This window comes from Rhincodon typus, chromosome 4 (genome assembly GCF_021869965.1).
Source record: "Rhincodon typus isolate 14 chromosome 4, sRhiTyp1.1, whole genome shotgun sequence".
NCBI lineage: Eukaryota > Metazoa > Chordata > Chondrichthyes > Orectolobiformes > Rhincodontidae > Rhincodon > Rhincodon typus.
In genome coordinates this window covers 38,882,571-38,903,910 of record NC_063335.1, presented here as the reverse complement: position 1 = coordinate 38,903,910, position 21,340 = coordinate 38,882,571, and the positions used below count along the sequence as shown (strand labels likewise).

Below are 21,340 nucleotides of genomic sequence, written 5' to 3'. Positions count from 1 at the left end.
AAGGTTGAGTACAAATCTTCCCTCAGGCATTTAAAGTGATAGTTCAAGTGGATAAAGCCTCCAGAAAAATTATCAAAAGAACAGTTAGCAGTCAATTAAAAGACATATATATGATCAAATTTAAGTTTTTGAAGACAGGCAGAGTGAACTTTGCTCAGATTTCTTTGAGGATAATGGGGCAATGGGATTCACGTGCTCATGAACTGTCAAGAACGCTTCATAATTATTTCAAGCAGTGTTGAATAATACACCAATGCACCAGTGTCACTTTCTTTTTCTCTCTCTCCGCTCGACTTGTGTCTTCTCCCTGCAAGCATAGATTGAATTAGTGCTAATTACTGCTGCATTTGAAGGTAATTTTATGCTGTGCGCTGTTGTTGGAAAACACAAGGGGTCCCTTAAAAAGCTGTCAGAAGGCGAGGACTTTTATCCCATCTGTTTGTGAAGCATTCAGGACCCCAGGTTCTGGTGGTGGAGAAACAGTGCTGAAGCACACATCATCTTCATCGTTTGTCACTCTTATTATGGGCTGCTAATTTTAGTGCTGGTGTGGCATTTACAACATGCTGTTAAAAATATGAGCATGCTGACATCCAATTATGCATATCATGTTAATTTACCTTATCTTTATTAACTTTGCTTTTCCCACTAGCAAAATAACACAAAGTTACTGTAATATGCTCCAGACAGAACTACACAACTCTAGATGTGTCCATTTAAAGGGGCCCTGTCATTTTCCTGGAAAGATATAATGGTGAGGTGAAATGTGGCATGGGTGGGTGTAGGCTGCTTTCATAAGAAGATACAGGGCGTTCTTAATTGATGTTTTGGTGGCCATAGTGTTATGCTGCCTTTTGGAAACAGATGAAATCATTGGGAATTTAACATTTCAAATGCATTTAAAGAGAAAGTAACTCTCTGGATTTGTTCCCCATGGAAAGGAGCTGGTGAAGTGAGGACTCAGAAGTGGACACACCAATGGTGGATCTGTATGGGGATCAGGAGTAGTGACAGCAAGGGTAAATGAAACAGTGAGAGCAGAGAGATCCCAGAAGCAGACTGTGGGTAAAGCTTTGTGTGACTTGGAAGTGGTGGCAATGAGTTTAAAGAGGGACAGCGAGAGCAGAGAGGTCCCAGGAGCAGATAGACCAGGGGCAGAGCTGTGTGGATCTTAGAAGGAGTTGCAGTGAGGCTAAAGAGGGACAGTGAGAGCAGAGAGGTCCCAAAATCAGATAGACTAGGGGAGAGGTGTGTGGGTCTCGGGAGCAATAGCAGTGTGGTTAAAGAGGGACAGCGACTGCAGAACAGCTGGAAGCACCCCTGTGCATTCTTAAGTCTCAGAGGTTTATGGATAGCACATTTCATGATGTGGTTACCCCTCAGCTTAAGGAATTGCAGCCACAGAGGGAATGGGTGACCACCAGACAGAATAAGGAGACCTAGAAGGATAGAAAATAAAAGCAAGAGTAGGGCCATTTGGCATTTCAAGTTTGCTTTGCTATTCAATACGATCATGGTTGATCATCCAAATCAGTAACCTGGTCCTGATTTCTCCCCATACTCTTCGATCCCTTTTCGCTTTAAGAACTATATCAAATTCCTCCTTTATTAATTCAATAGTTTGGCTTCAGTGCTTTCAACGGCAGAGAATTCCAAAGGTTTACCACTCTCCTGGTAAAGAAATTCCTCCTCATCTCAGTTCTAAAGTGCCTACCCCATATCCTCAGATTGTCACTTCTGGTTCTGGAAAGTAAGACCAGGAACATATTGAGGAAATGTTTCTTCAGAAGAAGAAGAGTTCCAGAGAAGAACTCAAAACATTAACTTTGTTTCTATGTCTCTCCAGAGATGATGCTAAACCTGTTGAGGTAACCCATCACTTCCTGTTTTTATTTCCAATTTCCATCTCTGCAGTACTTTGCTTTTAAAAAGGAAGAAATTGATTCACTGGCAGGAGGGTTAGTCACTAGATGATGCAGATTTAAGGTCTTTGTGAAGAAACAGTGAAGATTCAAAGATTTTTCTTTGACCCAGTGCGTTGGTACAACCTAAAATGATTTGTCTGAAAAGGTGGCGGAAACAGATTTGGCAGAAACTGGCATCTGATTCACAGAGCTAATCACTGAGACAGTTTCACCAATCCACCCTTATTGAGTTCTCTGCTCTCTTGAAAAACGTTGGATCCATACTTGAAATTGAAACATTTACAGAACTATAGGGGTAAAAGAAGTGAGTTTTTGGAATGCTGTGCCAAAGATTCAGCAAAGGCAGAGTGAGCTAACCCTCAGCAAAATTGCAGCATGAGATCAAAAATTAATTTATGGCAACCAGAAGACATAACGCATCCCAAGCTCATGAAATTTATAAACACTAGTTTTTCTTTCTTTTTATATCTTTTTAATGTCAACTGGACTGAAATCTGATTTTGAGCAGTTTAAATGAAGAACGCAGCAAGGAAGAACAACTTAAAAGTTCTGAGGAAAGTTCACTGAACCCAAAACGTTAACTCTGATTTCTCTCCACAGATGCTGGCTGACCTGCGGAGCCTTTCCAATTATTTCAGTTTTTGTTTCTGAGGGATATTCCCCAGTCCCTCCCTAGCCAACACCCTTTCATAAGTTGATATCAGGCATACAGTCTATCTATCCAGACGTAGACAGAGCTATGATCATGATAATACATATTTCTCATCATTTACCTCTTAAAATGGCAAACCACTTGGATATTTCTGGGAATGGGGTTGATAAACAATGCAAGAGGGCTTGCTATGGGCAAAGATTAGCTTTTATTCTATGTGTGAAATGTTAACTACATAGATGAAAATATTTCACATAAGGCTTCCAGAGAAAACTATCCCCCACCTGATCTTAAATCACTTCTTATGATGATGTAAACTATCTTATTTACATATTCATGTTAACTCTTTACTCACTAAATGGCTTCCCAGTTCTCTGACTTTATCCCCAATTCACTAAGCTAACTACTGTGATAGTTTCACCTGCCAACCCAACTTGAGTCAACCCAATTTGAGTTTTCCAAGTTTTCTCTTGAACACTATTGGGCAGGATAAGAATGATCAGGTGAAACCAGTTCACCGTTCAGACCATCTTCCTGGTCTCATGAATTACTGTCTCATTCGGGTCACCTCCTTGTAGAAACTGGTACATTTCCTGTTTATTCTCACTCTTCTAAATTCAGCTTTCACAAGAAAGGATTATAGATGTAATATTTTGCCAAGGCTTTACGTTTGACAATTTCAATCATTAATCTGCATCGACTCTAGGCTGGAGGTCTGATGGGTTGTGTACTCTGTAGTGATGGTGCAATTCCTTGTTTGATTGGAAAAGGCATTTATTCCCCTTCTCCCTCACTTTGAACAGAAATGAAGATACCATTTGTGGTTCCCTTTGCTCCTGTCAGTGAATTGCACACATGAAGCAATTAGAAGTCATCTCTTCCAGTGATTGAGCAAAACCCGGGCCATTTATATTTCATCCTCTGGCATAACATTTCATGATACCCAAGTGATTCTGGTGTGACCTCTGAAGGATAAAACACTAGCTATGTGCATTCTTTCATTATAAATTATGAAGTCACCCACTTCGCAAAGATGTCTTCTTTGTTCAAAATACTGCCTCAAATTGGAATTGTGTGCAATATATTCTAGCCAAGCTTTGACACGCCACTTATGGGTTTTAATGGCTTCTTTTTCTGATTCCTATGCATTTCAAATCTCATTTAAATGATCTATTGTTGCTGCTAGGTACTTGGTGATTAGTGAATTAAAGGTGTCGACATCCTCAACAAAATTTATATCACTTTGTTTAGACCTTGCTCCAGAAATGCATGACAATGCATCTTTTGTAATATGTTTCTTCCCATGCATAAAGAGTTGTAGCATCAATTATGAACTGCAAACCAAGAATGTAGTCTGCAAACTTCTCATAAGCTCAGCTAATGCCTGTTTTTTCAATTACTGCGATCCTGTGTTGTGTTTTGATCAAAGAGTGAGAAACATACAATGCCATCCCTCTGAATCTGGGAAAGTACAGCTCCAATCCAATCAATGCAACACGTGAGGCAATGAATCAACATGTCCAGTGAAATTGCCATTTCCTTGTCATTTCAATTATTATTTGTTGATCTTTTCCACAGCACCATGTTTGGTCTTACTTTAGCAACTGACAGAATGATTCATTCACATGTGGTAAATTGGATAAGAACTTCCTTGCTTGCTTCATTATCACCATAAATTAATGATGTTCTGTGACACAAAGATAGGTGGAGGGGAAGGTAGTGTTGAGAAAGTGGGGAGGCCGCAGAAGGACTTGGACTGGTTACGAGGGTGGGCAAAGAAGTGACAGATGGAATAGGATGTGGAAAAGTGTGGGATTGTGCACTTTGGTAGGAAAAATAGAGACATAGACTATTTTCTAAACGGGGAAATGCTTTGGAAATTGGAAGCACAAAGGGACTTAGGAGTACTGGTTCAGGATTCTCTTAAGGTTAAGATGCAGGTTCAGTTGGCAGTTAAGAAGGCAAATGCAATGTTAGTGCTTATTTCAAGAAGGTTAGAATACAAGAACAGAGAGTAACCTCGGAGACTGTATAAGGTTCTGGTCAGATTGCATTTAGAATACTATGAGCAGTTTTGGGCTCCATATTTATGAAGGATGTTCAGGCAAAGGAAGGGATCTAGAAGAGGTTTATGAAAACAAGCCTGAGGATGAAGGGCTTTGTTATATGGGGAGCTGTTGAGGACTCTGGGTCTGTACTCGATGGAGTTTAGAAGGATTTGGGGCGCTGTGATATGATTGAAACTTACAGAATACTATGAGGCCTGGATTCAGTGGACATGGATAAGATGTTTCCATTAGCAGGAGAGACCAGGAACTGAGGGTACAGCCTCAAAGTGAAGGGACAACACTTTAGAACTGAGATGAGGAGGAATTTCTTCAGTCACAAGGACATGAATCTGTGGCATTCATTACCACAGAAGACTGTGGATGGACAAGTCATTGAGTGTATTTAAGACAGAGATAGATAGGTTCTTGATTAATAAGGAGATCAAGGGTTACAGGGAGAAGACATGAGAATGGGGTCAAGAAGCATATCAACTGTAATTGAATTGTGGAGCAAACTTGATGGACAGAATGGCCTAATTTTGTTGCTATATCTTTTTTTTTATGGTTTTCTGGACATTTCAGCCAGAAGGTCTTTAATTGCTTTGGTTTTCTGATGATCTATTTTGAACACTGAAGAAGGTACATTGTGTCCTAAACATTTAATGATTGGAATTCACTTTTGCTACTGGGGCTAATCCCTGCTTCTTATAGATGTTGGAGCACAGCTCCTCACTACAGCATGATGTTCTGTTATAGTAAATCCATGAACAAGGGTGTCATACATCTGTCAAATCTCTCCGTCCAATCCTTCCAAGATCCTTGTCATTATCATACCAAAGGGTAATTTATTAAGCGTATCTCCCAGATGGTGTAATAAAGGTGGTAAATATTTTGATTCCTCATCTAAAGGTAATTGCCAAAAGCCACTATTCACATGTAGCTTAGTAAAAATTAAACTCTTCGCAAACTCTGATCCACAAATACCATTGGATGAATCTCACTTTCAACCGCTTTGTTCACTTTGTGAGATCACCACAGATTCTCAGTGATCCATTTGGTTTTGGTACTGGAACCATAGGAGAAAGTCAACCTGTGGATTTTGTTACATGTGAGATTGCTCTTACTGCAACATTGAGTCAACTTCCTGCTTTACATTCTGCAAAAAGGTGAGTAAAGAACTTTTCTTGGAGTGAAGAAAAGATAAATTTGGCTTCTGGACATAAAGTGATGTGATAAGCTGTTTTCAGCTTCCAAGACCTTCCAATTTTTACACTAAATATTTAGGTTCTTTTGGTTTCCCAATTGTTCTACTTTATGAAGCAGTTGTAGATCTGCAGAAGCTCGTCTACTCAAATCTGAACTACCGTTAAAAGTTTTGGCAAAGATCTGTAGCTCAGGTTGTGGGTGAGGTTGGATAAATAATAACAAATAATAAATTTCAAACGGAGTAGAATAACATCGCTTCATCAGAGGGTCCACTGATGATGTCGCCTAGCATGGTGTCAAAACATCGGAATGAAAACAAGCCAGCTCGGCGAGCAAGTCAACAACTTCACTGAACTATCCTGGTTGGGGTTATGTATTGGGGTTTCAGAGATTTTTCCTCTCTTAATACTGATGAATGGATGTGATTTGACCCATGACTTTAAGTTGTCTGTCTCCTGGTCCATGAACGTTTCTGCTTGATGGCTTCCGCATTGTTTGCTTTAACCGTGGCTGTATGGGAACGAACCAAAAGCTCAATTCTAGCATCCAGTTTTAAACTTGTTTTACATCCATCTGCTAAAATTTCTGCACTCCAACAGCTTCTCATTGATCCTTCAACCTTGCCCAGGAATGGTGCATCTAACATCTTCAATTTCTTGAAGTTTGTTAAACTTTGTGGATTTTTCTTTCAGTTTCTCAACTGTGAAATGGTAAATGCAAGGTCATGGGAATAGGGTTGTTGCGGGGTGGTGTGGAGTGTCTGGATGAGATGCTTTTTGGAGGGTTGGTGCAGACTCAATGGGCCAAATGGCCTCTTGCCATATTGTAGGTATTCTATGATTCTATGAAACTTCTTCCTGTTGCACATTGCTTTAAAATGACTATGTTTTACAGGAATGGCACTCAGCATTTTCGACAGGACAATATTTGCACCAATGCAGCCTTTTAATGATCAAACCAAGGAGATGTACTGATGATGGCTTTTGTTCCCTCTTCTCCCTTTCCCCAATTCTGTGCAGCCACACTTTCAGTCTGAAGCACCACAAATTGCACAATGTTAGTCATTTTCTTTTGCGACAAGGTCTCTGAATCACTTAGAATTACCGTACAGTTTTGCTTTCTAAACCCTGCTTGCCTGCTCAACTATACTGCCTTAGACAATTTGGTGTTGGACCCCTTGCTGTTTCTAGTGTGCATAAATGATCTCAACATGAATGTAGGGGATTTGATCAGCAAGTTTGCAGATGACACAAAAATTGATGATGTGGTAAATAGTGAGGAAGAAAGACTAAGACTACAAGGCAACATAGATGGGCTGGTCAGATGGGCCGAATAATGGCAAATGAATTTAATGCTGAAAAATGTGAGGTGATGCATTTTGGGAGGATTAACAACTCAAGGGAGTACCTGACTAATGGTAGGATCCTAGGAAACACAGAGAATCAGAGGGATCTCAGTGTGAGCGTTTCAACAGACATTTGGAGGTGACCAGACAGGTGAGTACGTAGGCATATGAAACATTTGGAGATAGCAAGAAGTGCAGATGCTGGAGCCAGCGATAGCACAGTGTGGAGCTGCAGGCCAGGCAGCATCAGAGGAACAGGAAAGCTGACATTTCAGGTTGGGACCCTTCTTCAGAAATGGGGAGGGGAAAGGGAGCTGAGAAATAAATAGAGAGGAGGGGTAGGCCTGGGGAAGATAGGTGGGATTGTGATAGGTGAGTGCATGTAGGGAGTGGGAGGGATTGGTCATTGAGGTGGGCAGGGTGAATAGGTGGGAGAGAAGATGGACAGGTTGTGTCAGGTCAAGGAGGCAGGGATGAGAGGGAGGGTTAGTCATGGGATGAGGCTGGGTTTGGAGAGATTATGAAACTAGTAAAATCCACGTTTAGGCCATTGGGCTGTAGGCCCCCGAGGCGGAATATAAGATGTCGTTCCTCCTGTTTGCAAGTGGCATCATTGTGACACTGTAGGAGGCCCAGGATGGACATGTCACCCAGGGAGTAGAAGGAGGAGCTGAAATGGTTCACAACCAGAAGGTGTCCATCAACGTGGTCTATTGCATCCGCTGCTCCCGATGTGGCCTCTTCTACATCAGTGAGACCAAGCGGAGGCTCAGAGACCACTTTGTAGAGCACCTGCGCTCTGTTCACGACAAACGACAACACCTACAACCCCAATGGCCTAAACGTGGATTTTATCAGTTTCAAAATCTCCCCAACCCCGGCCTTATCCCATGACCAACCCTTCCTCTCATCCCTGCCTCCTTGGCCTGACACAACCTGTCCATCTTGTCTCCCACCTATCCACCCCACCCACCTCACTGACCAATCCCTACCACTCCCCACCTGCACTCACCTATCACCATCCCACCTATCATACAAGGCTTTGGGTCAAATGTTGGAAAATGGGATTTGTGTAGATAGGTTCTTGATGATTGGCATGGTTACGATGGGCCAAAAGCCTCTTTCAGTCCTGTTAAACTCTATGACTCTCGTGTTAAATCATCCCTTGACTGCAAGATGCCTGATATTGTCTCATCTAAAATCACAACAATTCGTTCCCGGATGAATTCTTCTACTGATTACAATATTCACAACTTTTTCCAACCTTAATAAATCATTAATAATGTAGATTACACCCTCTCACAGTTGCTGGGCATTCCTATTAAACCTCATGTGCTCAATAATGGTGTTTACTGGCAGACTGAATTAAGCATTGAATGCTATAGCCACTTTGCCATATGTAGCTTTAACTCCGGTGATTCCTTGTCAAACCAGGATGACTCCATACTATGGAATATAGAGCAATACTAATCTGTTCCATGGTTGGTTTTGTATTTAGTTCTAATGTGGTGCAATACCTCATAAATCTGAAGTGCTAGCTCAGCCATTGTTCAGCCCATTTTGAGCCTGCAATGTGTTTGATGTACTCCAGTAAGGACAATGTCTCCTCCATTGATTCTCTGTACTTTATCTGTGCTCCACAGGCTTTTCGACTGCTGGCTGTGATTTTTATTCTACTGCCCTTTCACCTGCTGTTCTCTAAACTGCTGTTATTCTACTGCTTTACTTCAGCAGTGTCCAGAAGTACAACTGATAAAGATTGCAGGAGGTTTGTTTACAGAAAATCAATCACCTTTTATTCAAAGTAGTAAATGCTAACTGTGTGCAGGCCAAAATTTCACATGAAGCTTCTAGAGAGAACCATTTCCCAGGGTCATGTAGTCATCTGATCTGACATAACGTCTCACAAAACATTAGATTGATGTAGTTACATATTAACATTAAACTTTTATATTACAGCCATAACAAATCCTGCAATTAACTGATGTCTAAGGTTGATTGTCATACATGGCAGGTCAACATTTAAAGGAATACCTTGAGTGGTAACTAATTCAAGAGATTCAATTTCTTTTCAAATTTTCAGTTTTCAAAACATTTGTTAACCTTATCAAACTGTTTACTATTTCCCTTGTTAGCCAAGAAACACAAACAGATATTTTTGGAAAATCTGTTCACAATGCATATGAATAATTTAATGTGGAGACCATGTTTACTATGTCCAAATATACAGATAATGCAAAGTTAAACGTTATGTTGTGAGGAAGTTGTAATGTGGTTTCAGGTAAATCTGGGCAAGTTTAGTGAATAGGCTAAAACATGGTAGCTGCAATATAATGTGGAAAAATGTACCATTATCCACTTTGGTAGGAGGAACACATGTGCGGAGTATTTCCAAAATAGTGAGAGGCTGGAAACTGTAGATGTGCAAAGGGATCTAGGTGTCCTGATCAATAGGTCACCGAAGACTTACAAGCAGGTGCACCCAGCCTTCAGGAAGTGTAATAAAATGTGGGAGTGCCACTATATTTGTTCAACTGATCCTTACGTCAGGAATTTGGGAAGATTTGGTTCCAAGTGAAACACTAACTCTCAAATTTACACTCCCTTTGCAATCAAAAGAAAAGATTGTAATTTTGTCATTCTTTATGATGATAGAACACGTCCTGTTACCATTTCAATTGTTATTAGTCAGGACCTTGCTAAAATGTTTGTGTTATTCTATCTTATTTAACTACTTCCAGCTGCAGGACCCTTTCTGAAATCTTCATTCCCCTAGTTCTGGCCTCTTCCACGTCCCCAATTTCCTTTGCCCTACCATAGCTGGCCATATCTTCAATTGTCTCAGCCCCAAACTCTTGGAATTCCCATCGTAAACCTTACTCTGTCACCACCATCAGTATCTGATGCTTAGTTTATCCAAGATTGGAGTTGGCACAGATTGCAGGAGACCTGGTTATTGTTAAATATCACCCTTTGGTGATGATACAGCCTTTTCCCACATCAGTGGGAACACAGATTCATGGCCAGAACGAGGGTTCACGAAGGATTCTGCAGCTGGAGACATTTAAAGAGAGGGAATAACACAAAGCATTTTAGCAAGATCCTGATGACTAATAATTGAAATTGATTCATGCTGTCTTCACATTTTCCCTGTTTTGGTGTGTGCACGTTTCCACTCTGCTCGCTACAAACAATATTGTATCAATCACTTTCATCCACAAAATCACCCTTTTACCTCAAACAATTTTGCTTGCTTAAGTCTGCCTGCTGGTTATCAATACAGCCTTTGCTGATGTTAACTCCTCCCTTTACGATCTCCATAACACTTTGGTCTTGAATTAATTCCTCTTCATGTTTCTGCAATTACAATTCTCAGCTGGTTGATAGAAACTTAATTTCAAAAACTAACCCTCTCTCAGTAATTAGGTACACTTATTAAATATTACACTGTTAGACTTTAAAGGTTTGGGACCACAGTTATCTAATATAGACCGTTGATGTATTTCTAAAGAATTTTCAGATAGGTTGTTTGTTAAGAAGTAACGATTTGAATGTGTAACATTAGGTAATTAGATAAGTAAGATACAGTCCCTGTCAGATTGACATGGTGGAGGCAGTATCCTTGTCTTCAGCTGGAAGGGTCCATAGGTCTTCCTCCTCTCCTGGCCCATCATCCAACTAAAGAAGGCAGCTGTCTGGCAAGTGCTTCTATCTGATGAAAACTTGTTCAAATACCCTATCTCTAGTGGCTGGTATTTTACCCTATGTCAATCAATCATTTGAATCTTTCTTGCAGTGGAAATGGGATAGCTACTCAAAACAACAGACCTAAATTACCATTTTTTCTACCTCCAGCTCAAGGTCACCTTACATTTTGTAAAAACAGGTCTCTCTGGTTTTCCTGAACAACTTGGGGCACTGGTCATCAATGATCTGGTAACCTTGGTAACTATTTTCTTTAACTTGCCTTTTGTCCTTGTTTCTTCGAGGCTATTCATGTTTGGGAAAAAAAAAATAACTGCTGTGGCTGTTATAAGAAGTTGATACAATCTTATGCTCCTCAGAAAAAACAGAAAATTTTAGAAAAATGCAGTTTTAAAAGGATCATGATTTCTAACAGCCTGCTATATGATAATGTTCCTCCTGAGACTGAAGTACGCATTAAATAGTTTCATAGTGTCTTCAAACATAGCTATTTCTCATGAGTCCTTTGTCTGACCTACTGCCTGCAGTATACGCTACAGTGTAGAATGGTACAGGTGTTTTGCTTATTAGGCTGTTCTGCTGGCCCCAACATATTTCAGTGCGTCATGAATCTAGGACACTAATTCAACTAGTTTATTTGCACATTATGTTTGAAGCATTCTGGTAGAGCAAGGTTTTGTCCATGGCTTTTTATCCATGCTCCGTGTGCTTTTTTCATTATTATTAGTTTCTTCTGTTTTATTGTCATTTCTAGTGCTGTCCGTCACTGTGTGTGATTGTCACTTAGTTATAGCTGGGAGTGTGGTTAGAATCATAGAATCAAACCCGGGTCCCTGCACTGTGAGGCAGCAGTGCTAACCACTGAGCCACCGTGATGCCCCATAGAATCCAGTTCAGAGAGTTCAGAGAGTCTGCAGGAAGTCTCATCGTTGGTAAACATTGCATTTTGTTGAATATTACCTTCTACCTATTTACAGGATTAGATTTTACATGAGGTTTCTACATAGGACAAACACTGAATAGTTTTGGTAGTCAGGTGACTATAGCCAATGGGGCTGCTTTTACATTGGGCTCCATGCCTTTCCTTTATATTTGACAAAGTTTTATATTCAGACTCCATGAGATTGTGAATCCTTCTATACCTCTTGTCCTCTCAAAGGCTGTCTGTGTCAGATTAAAAGGCACCAAAACAGTTATGCAACAGCCACTCCAGCAAACTGAAAGTCAACTGACTGAGCCAAGTACTAGTCCATTCCCAGACCACTGTACAGTCCAGTATGCTCGTTTCCTCAATTTCCTTGAAGGCCTACCATATCCAATGCAACTCCCTTTTGCATTCATTAAGTGTCTCAATGAACGTGACTAATTACTCCCTCAGTCATCTCATCTCCTCTGTTACTCATTTGACCTAGTGTGTGTGTAACTTTGCATGTGTGTGTAAGCCCTTCGCCTCAATTAAAATTTTAAGAAAAGGACACATGCAACTGTACTTAAATAAAGAATTGCATTTATATACTGCCTGTAGCATTTTTGTGATGTTCATTGAAAGTAAATATTTGTCAGGACAGAAGAAACTCTCTTTCAGAGATCTCAGGGAAGGGAGTGTTGAATTTCTAAGCCAAGTTGCTATTAAAAGGAAAAGGTTGTTGTGCATCTTATTCAGGTGAATAAGTCCCTGGTCCTGATGGGATCTATCCCAGAATATTGAGGAAGGCAAGAGAATAAATTGCTGGAGCATTGACAGACATCTTTGGTATCCATGGACTTCAGTAAAGCTTTTGACAAGATCCTTCATGGCAGACTGGTATAAAAAGTGTAGTCATTTGGTATCAGGGGTGAGCTGGCAAGATGGATACAGAACTGATTTAGTCATAGGAGGCAGAAGGTGGCGGGGAAGAATGTTGTTTGGAATGGAGGGTTGTGACTGGTGGTGTTCCATAGGGATAAGTGCTGGGGCCTCTGCTGTTTGTGATCTATATACATGATTTGGAGAAAAATGTAGCTGGTCTAATTAGTAAATTTGCGACTGATACAAAGATTAGTGGAGTTGCAGATAGTGAGAAGGATTGTCAGAGGATATAGCAGGATATAGATCAGTTGGAGGTATAGGCAGAAAAATAGCAAATGGAGTTTAATCCAGAAAAATATGAGCTGATGCATTTTGGAAGTACAGGTGGAAATTGTACAGTGAATGGCAGAACACTTAGTATTATTGATATGCAGAGGAACCTGGGTGTGTAGGTCCACAGATCACTGAAGACAGCAGCGCAAGTAGATAAGGTAGTAAGAAAAACCTATGGCACGCTTGTCTTCATTGGAAAGGGCATTGAGCATAAGGATAGATGCTGCAACTTTATAGAACTTTAGTTAGGCCACACTTGGAATATTGTGTACAGATTTGGTCACCACACTACCAGAAGGTTGTGGGTGCTTTGGACAGGGTACAGAAAAGGTTTAGCAAGAGATTGCCTGGTATGGGGGAGTTTAGCTATAAAGAAAGGTTAGATAGCCTGGGTTTGTTTTCGCTGAAACACAGAAGGTTGAGGGGCGACTTGATAGAAGTTTATAAGATTATGAATGGCATGGATAGAGTCGAAAGTATGAGGCTTTTTCCCAGGGTGGAAGGGTCAATAACTAGGGGGCATATGTTCAAGGTGTGGGAAAAGTTTAAAAGAGATGTGCGAGGCATGTTTTTCACACAAAGGTTAGTGAGTGCCTGGAATACTCTGCCAGAGGAGGTAATGGAAGCAGACACAAAGCAGCATTCAAGAAGCACCTGAATGAATACATGAATAGGAAGGGAATAGAGGGATATGGATCCTGTAAGTGAAAATTGTTTTAATATGGAAAGGCAAATTGTGTTAGCGCAGGCTTGGAGGGCCAAAGGGCCTGTTCCTGTGTTGTATCGTTCTTTGTTATTTGTTTTTCTTTGTTCTTCAAAATAGTGCCATGGTCCTTATATAATCACTCAAGGCCTTCCTATTAGCCAACCAGCACTTCTGACAGTTCAGCATTCCCTCACTATTACAGCTGAATGTCGACTTTGAATATTGTCCCAGGAATGAGACATGAACCCATAGCCTTCTGAAGTAGAGGTGACAACACAACCAACTGAACCACAGCTGACACACTTTGTCAATCCTCTGCTGACTAAATCACTGCTGCCCTCCACACCATTATTGGTCATTTGCTTTTGTTGTTTATTTGCCCCGTTTCCTGTCTCTTTGCTTGTTTCAAAGATGTTGATCATCTGCTCTGATGAAAAGTCATTGTCTCTGAAATATCGGGGTCAGTATTTTAAACTCCACATTTGCCCGAAAGGTTAAGGTCAAAGAAGGAGGAGGTTAAAAAATCAAAAATCATGAAACATGTCCCCTGTGCACTCTGTCATGCTCAATTATTATTTTTATATATCATAGAATCACTACCGTGTAGAAACAGGCCATTCGGTCCAACAAGTCCAAACCGACCATGTGGAAGAATATGCGTCCTGTCTGTATCTCTTTCTCTCTCTCTCTCTCTCTCTCTCTGTAGAGAGTAAGGGTCTTCTGTAGATCTCACAGATACCTCTCCACAGTTTACTCAAACCTGCAAAAGGTATACACTTATTCAGAACGATACCCAAATAACCTGAATGATAAAATTCATAAAAGTCACTCAAACTACAATCACATTCAAATTATAAACTCTAGACAGTCTACAATGCTCAAACCCTTTTGCAACTTAAAACATGCAACACAGTCATTGCAAAGCTGCTGTATCCGGAACATTCACCAGAATCAGGATCGTTATCCCCGGTAACCCCAAATCTTCCTTTTTACCCTAAACTTTTCATAAAGACTGTATGACCTGATCAGTGTAAGGCAGCATTGAGTTTTGAAAGAGAAATGTTGTTTATACAATGAGAGAGCTCTTTACCCAGCATCCATAGCAGCAAGGAAACCACTCTATCTTTGCAATTAAACGTTTGCACTGACTGTGTACCAAGGATTGAGGACTTTCTCTCTTGCTGAGAATGCTGGGTAAAGAATATGCCATTGTACTGGAAGTCTTTACTGTCCATTTGGCGATCATTTTGATGATAAAGATACCTGGAAACAGAAGCTTACCCGATGCCAGCCTCTGAGACATCTGGAATACAAAAGCACTTTCCTGTGGAGCCGGGGAGAACAAAGAACGCTCCTCCCCAGGATCACAGCAGTTGTGTTCAGTCTTCTAATCTTGTAACTCACTGTAACAATCACCCCAAGCCTTCTGCTTTGATTCTGTTGGCACCAAAGGTTGGCACGTGTATTTAAATAACATTTATTTAAACTGAAAGTGGTTAATAGTGGTAATATCACTAGACTAGTAATCCATAGGTCTAGGTTAATGATCAAATTTTAAATTCCACCTTGGTAGCTGGTGAAATTTAAATTAAAAATCTGGAATTGATAACTAGTCTCAGTAATGGTGACCATGTAACTGTTGCTGATTGACATCTGGCTCACTAATATGTCCTTTTGGGAGGGAAATCTGTTGTTCTCTAGTCTGGCATAATGTAACTCCATACCATCATCAATGTAATTGACTGTTAACTGCTCTTTGAGGTGATCTAAAAGACATCAATTCAAAAGACAATTAGGTACGAGTAACAAATACCTCGACAGTGACACCTCATCCCATGAAAAATATGATAGTTTGATAATGACCAGATAATCAGTTCCTATTGTAATGTTCATTGAGGAATAGACATCAGCCAAGACACTGGGAATAATTCTGTTATTCTTCAAATTAGTGCCATGAGATCTTTTACATTCTCGTGAGCAGGCAAATGTAATGCTTCATCCAAATCCCACCCAAAATTACCTGAGACTTATCTTCGGTTGTCTGTCTAATTTGATCTGTAGTTTAGATGCTGGTTACATGAGAAACAGGATTAGACAGAGGAGCTTTTGGGCCTTGATGGGGAGAATAGAGGTTTGTCAGTGTTTGTGAGCTAACTTACACATCATTGAGAAAAAGCATACATGAATTTCGTCAGTACAGGAATTTCCAAAGTGCAATTTGTTGCTATGAAAGGCAACCTGATGTTTCACAAAGCTCCAGAAAGTAATTTTTGCTTGAATTGAAATACAATCATTTATAAATGTCCTTCCTGGTCTGCTGTAGTCATGTGACCTGTATTTTGACCCACATGCTAACTGTTAAGCATGTAACAACTTCCACTGGTTTTGTGATTTATTTCAATGAGCTTAAAAATGCACAGAGAAATATTCACCGCAAGTCTATTCAAAATGACCTCAATCATTAGGTAATGAGTTCACCAATCACAAAGGAAACCATGGCAGCTACTTCAGCCCAACGCATCATAGCAAAAGATAAGGCTGAAGCATTCACAACAATCTTCAGCCAAAAAAGTGACAAGTGGGTAATCCATCTTGGCCTCTTCCAGTGGTCCGCAGCATCACAGATGCCAGTCTTCAGCCAAATCAATTCGCTTCATGTGATATTAAAAATGGCTAAAGGTACTGGATACTGCAAAGGTTATGCATCCTGACAACATTCCGGCAATAGTACTGAAGATGTATGCTCCAGAACTCACTGCACCCCTAGCTAAGCTGTTCCAATATAGCTACAACCCTGGGATCCACCTGAAAATGTGGAAGTTTGCCCAGGTATGTTCTGTACACACAAAGGCAAGACAAGTCAAACCCGGGCAATTACTGTTCCATCAATCTACTCTTGATCATCTGCAAAGTGATGGAAAGTGTCATCCACAGTGCTATTGAGCAGTTTAGCAACAACCTGTCAACTGATGTTCAGTTCATGTACCAACAAGACCTCTCTTTTCCTGACCCGCATTACAGTTCAAACGTGGGCAAAAGAGCTGAAATCCAGAGTGAGATGAGAGTGACAGCCCTTGACATCAAGACTGCATTTGACTGAGTGTTACATCAAGGGGCCCTAACAAAACTGGAGTCCATGAGAATCTGAGAAGATATTCTCTGATAGCTGGAGGTTGTGGTTGTTGGAGGTCAGTCATCTCAGCTCCAGAACTTTTCTGCAAGAGTTCCACAGGGTAGTGTTCTAAGCCCAAACATCCTCAGTTATTTCATCAATAACCTTCATCAATATTTAAGGTCAGAAATGGAGATGTTTGCTGACAATTGCGCAATGTTCAGCACCATTCGCGTCTCCTCAGATACCGAAGTCCATGTCTAAATGCAACAAGACCTGGACAATATCCAGGCTTGGGATGAAAAAGTGGCAAGTAACATTTGTAACATTTATAGCAAGCAAGGGAGAAACTAGCCATCATCCTGGACATTGAATTGCATTACCTTTACTGAATCCTCCACTACCAACATCTTGGGAGTTACCATTGACAGAAACTGAACTAAACTAGCCATATACATATTTTGGCTACAAGGGCAGTTGCAGGATAGGAATTCTGCAGCAAGTAACTCACCTCTTTCCTCCCCAAAGCCTGTTCACCATCTACAAGTCACAACTCAGGTGTGTGATGCAATACTCCCCACTTGCCTGAATGTGTACAGCTTCAACAACACTCAAGATATTTCACACCATGCAAGAAAAAGCAGTCCACTTTATTCGCACCACATCCACAACCATCCACCTCTCCACCACTGCTGCTCAGTAGCAGCAGTGTGTAATATCTACAAGCTGCACAGCAGAAATTCACTAAGAATCCTTAGAAAGAACCTTGCAAACCCATGACCTCTACCATCTAGAAGGGCAAGGGCAGCAGATACATGGGAACACCACCACCTGCAAACTCCCTCCAACCTACTCATGATCCTGATTTGGAAATATATTACTGTTCCTTCACCGTCACGGGATCAAAATCCTAGATGTCCTTCACTAACAGCCCTGCTGGTCTAACTATAGTCAGTGAACTGCAGTGGTTCAAGAATGTAGCTCACCAGCTTCTCAAGGACAATTAATGGTGGTTAATGAATGCTGGCCCAGACAACAATGTCCACTTCTGATGAATGAATAAGCAAAAATAAACTTCAGCAATAACTAATGCTGCCAAGTCTGCTGGGACCTATTCCTGGTGGTTTAAAACATAACTTCCAAGCACCTCATCCCAGTCCAACGGTATTTTTGTTCCCCATTCCAATATTTTTACAACTGGTAAACCAAAGCATTCAGAAAATAGCAAGTGAAATTGCTTCTAGATTTCTCACACCAGTTTCCTAGTAGAATAACCTCTAATTTCTCATTACAGAAAATTCTAGATGTCATCAATGTAATTTGTCAAGATTACAAAAAAAGTCATATAAATTCCTGTCCTCTCTTCATGCCCGTCTTACAGGTGGATGGTTTTAACTGAGACCCCGATTGCCTTCTGAAGTGGATGCAAAAGATCCCACAACACTATCTGAAGTGAAGCAGGGGAGTTCTTTCTTATGATCTAGCCAATATTAAACAGAGCCAATATGTTATCCAGGTCAATATCACATTCATGTTCATGAAAGTCTGTTATGTTTACTTTGACTGCTGAATCCCCTATACTTCCAGCAGTGACTATACTTCAAAGTCACTTCATTAGACAAAAGAACTTTGCAATGTCCTGAGGTTGTGAAATACCTTAGAAATGTAAGCCTTTCTTCCACAACACTGTGGCTTGCTCTTTAATCAAAAAAAATTAAAACACATAATAAAAATCAAAAGCACTGCAGATGCTGTAAATCAGGAACAAAAACAAAGTTGCTGGAAAAGCTCAGCAGGTCTGGCAGCATCTGTGAAGGACAAAATAGAGTTAACATTTCAGGTTCGGTGACCCTTAAGGGTCACCGGACCCGAAACGTTAACTCTGTTTTCTCCTTCATAGATGCTATCAAAATTAAAACACATGCCTTGTAGAAAAGTTTGAAAGATCTGGAGTGAACAGTTTTAATTACATTTATGAAAGAGGCTATAATTTGTCCTCCTCGTGCCATATTTGCTCGATTATCTTGACCCAAAATTACAAAATACCACATTGCCTGCAGTAGGAATCTTTGTCCACTAGGTGGGAGCATCCACATTTGAAAGCTGACTTGATGGCAAGATCATTTGTCTCTAACTGTATTTGTGCAATAACTTATATTTATACAGCGCCTTTAATGTGATCAAACATCCAAAAACGGTTTTACATGGAGATTTTAAATCAAAATATGACACTAAACTACGTAAGATAGTATTAGATCAGATGACCAAAAGTTTGGCGAAAGAGATCATTCTTAACAAATGTCTGAAAGGGGATAAGAGATAGAGAGAGGGTGAGGTTAGGGAGGGTATTTCAGAGTCTGGAGCCCAGGTAGCTAAGATGTGCCACCAGTGGCGGAGTGATTAAAATCAGAGTTGCAGAATAGACCAGAAATAGAGCACAGTTACCATGGAGATTTGTGGGCTGCTAGGAAATTGCAGACATTGGAAGGGTCAAAGCCAATGAGGAACTTGAAAAGAAGGACGGGAATTATAAAAGCAACATTTGCTTAATTGGGAGCTAATGTAGGTAAATGAATACGGGATGATCTGAGCTTGCTGCAATTTAAGGATTCTAGGTAGGCACAAGTTTGCATTTACAGAATGTGAGATACCAACCTGGAGTTCAAATTATAGATGAGATTTTTCAAAGGAACCAGAAGTAAAAGATCACTTTCAGTTACGTTTCATTGTACTTTGAGATTTCTCCTTGTCCAACGCCTGCATTGGAAACATCTAACAACTTTGAATGTTAAACCGAAGAGCTTTCCAGATGTGTCAGCTTTAGCTGTCACTCTCAACTTTAACTCCAGATTTTTCTGGGTTCATGTCCTATTGTGGGACGCTTTAGATGGGACTAAATTTGCCACAGAAAGTTAAATCAATTAATTTGAGGTCCAAATCCTCTTTCAGTTATGTAAGTGTTAAGTACTGCTAATTAGCCTCGCTGCCACTGAAAACTAGCTGTTAAAGTATGGATCATTTTTCTCAGGTTTTTGTTTGATGCTGTGATTTTTTTGAAAATGGTAAATGTAACTTTGTAGTATGCTTTATCTTTTTTCTTACATTTGTTTCCCTGACTTAATCCAATCTTTCTTTCCCTAATTTTATTGAGTCCCCATCTTTTCATACCTGATTTGACATTACATTCACTTTAATTTGAAGAGGTGCTTTCCCTGTTCATTCAGATCCCAGATGCCTTGCTTCCCTCACTGCAACAATGTGGACACAACACATGTAGCAAGTTGCCACACTAAATAGTTTAGTAGCTAAATAGCCAAATCTGACCAATGAAATTAGGTGCTCTGGGACAGATACTTGAAAATAATTCTGCCATTAACTCTTTAATCCAGATACAACAGTCAAATGTCCAAACTAATACATTTTTAACAATGGGATAATGATTTAGGAAACTAAATCAATATCTTGTGATCTTTGCAAATGGAGTCAAACACAGAAATCCTGTTGTAGACAATTGATCAAATTCTGCCACCTGCATCACAAGATAATTAGTGCCTGAATTCAAATAGACGGGATTCATTCACTTAATCCTAAAAAGAATCCATTGAAGTTTTTGTTAAAAGTAGTTATCCAATTGAATCCCAAGCATTTAGTATAAAATGGAAATCTACATGACAGCTTAGCTAGAAGCCAGTTCCTGTTACCTTACTAAAAACTCACTGTTTGTCTCAATTGTTTAGTTCACAGACCCATCCATGTTCCATTAATCTGAGGATTTATCCAAATTCTGAAAGAAGGCTTTCTCCTTATTGGCCAATCTTTCCAGTATACTCCCAGCTCCCAGAACAATAGAAGTGCTTCCCTTGATTGAAATATCCAACTGACTGTCCCAAAGAGTTTGATTGGAGTGCTTTATGTGTTAATTGTGCAGCTGAGATACTAATTGAACATTCATTTTGTCCCTTTGCTGTTCATCCTGATTGAAGCAATTTTTTTAAAAAAGTTAGTTCTTGTGATGTGGGCTGCATTGGCTAGGCTAGTAGTCCATCCCTATTTTGGAAGGGTGGTGCCAGTCCTACTCCAGAAACTTGATGTCGATTCTTGAAGTATAGTTCTGATGAAATGTTCGATGTGCTTTCTCTTAGATATTGTGAACTTGTCCACTTTGGCAGGAAGAACAGAGAAGGAGCTTATTATTTAAATAGGGAGAGAGAGGAACAGAGGGATGTGGGTGTGCTGGTGCATTTAATCACAAAATGAGGATGCAAGTACACTCAATGATTAAGAAGGCAAACAGAATGTTGTGGTTTATTGCAAGTGGAATGGAATATAAAAGTAGGGAAGTATTGGTGCATTTCTATGGAATATAAAAGTAGGGAAGTATTGGTGCATTTCTATAGAATGCTGGTGAGGTCACATCTGGAGTACTGTGTCCAGTTTTGGTCTCCCTATTTCAGAAAGGATATTAAATGCATTAGAAGGAGTTCAGAGCAAGTTCCCTCGACTGCTACTGAGTTGAGGG

General features: G+C 40.2%; 1 long non-coding RNA gene across 1 annotated transcript; it reads right to left on the bottom strand.

Moving 5' to 3' along the window:
- Positions 1–248: 248 nt before the first annotated feature.
- Positions 249–20,083, bottom strand: LOC125482902. The gene is made up of 3 exons (XR_007261891.1): positions 19,990–20,083; positions 14,310–14,469; positions 249–307 (listed from the first exon to the last, which is right to left on the bottom strand). It is a non-coding gene; the product is annotated as an uncharacterized LOC125482902 (long non-coding RNA).
- Positions 20,084–21,340: the final 1,257 nt, after the last annotated feature.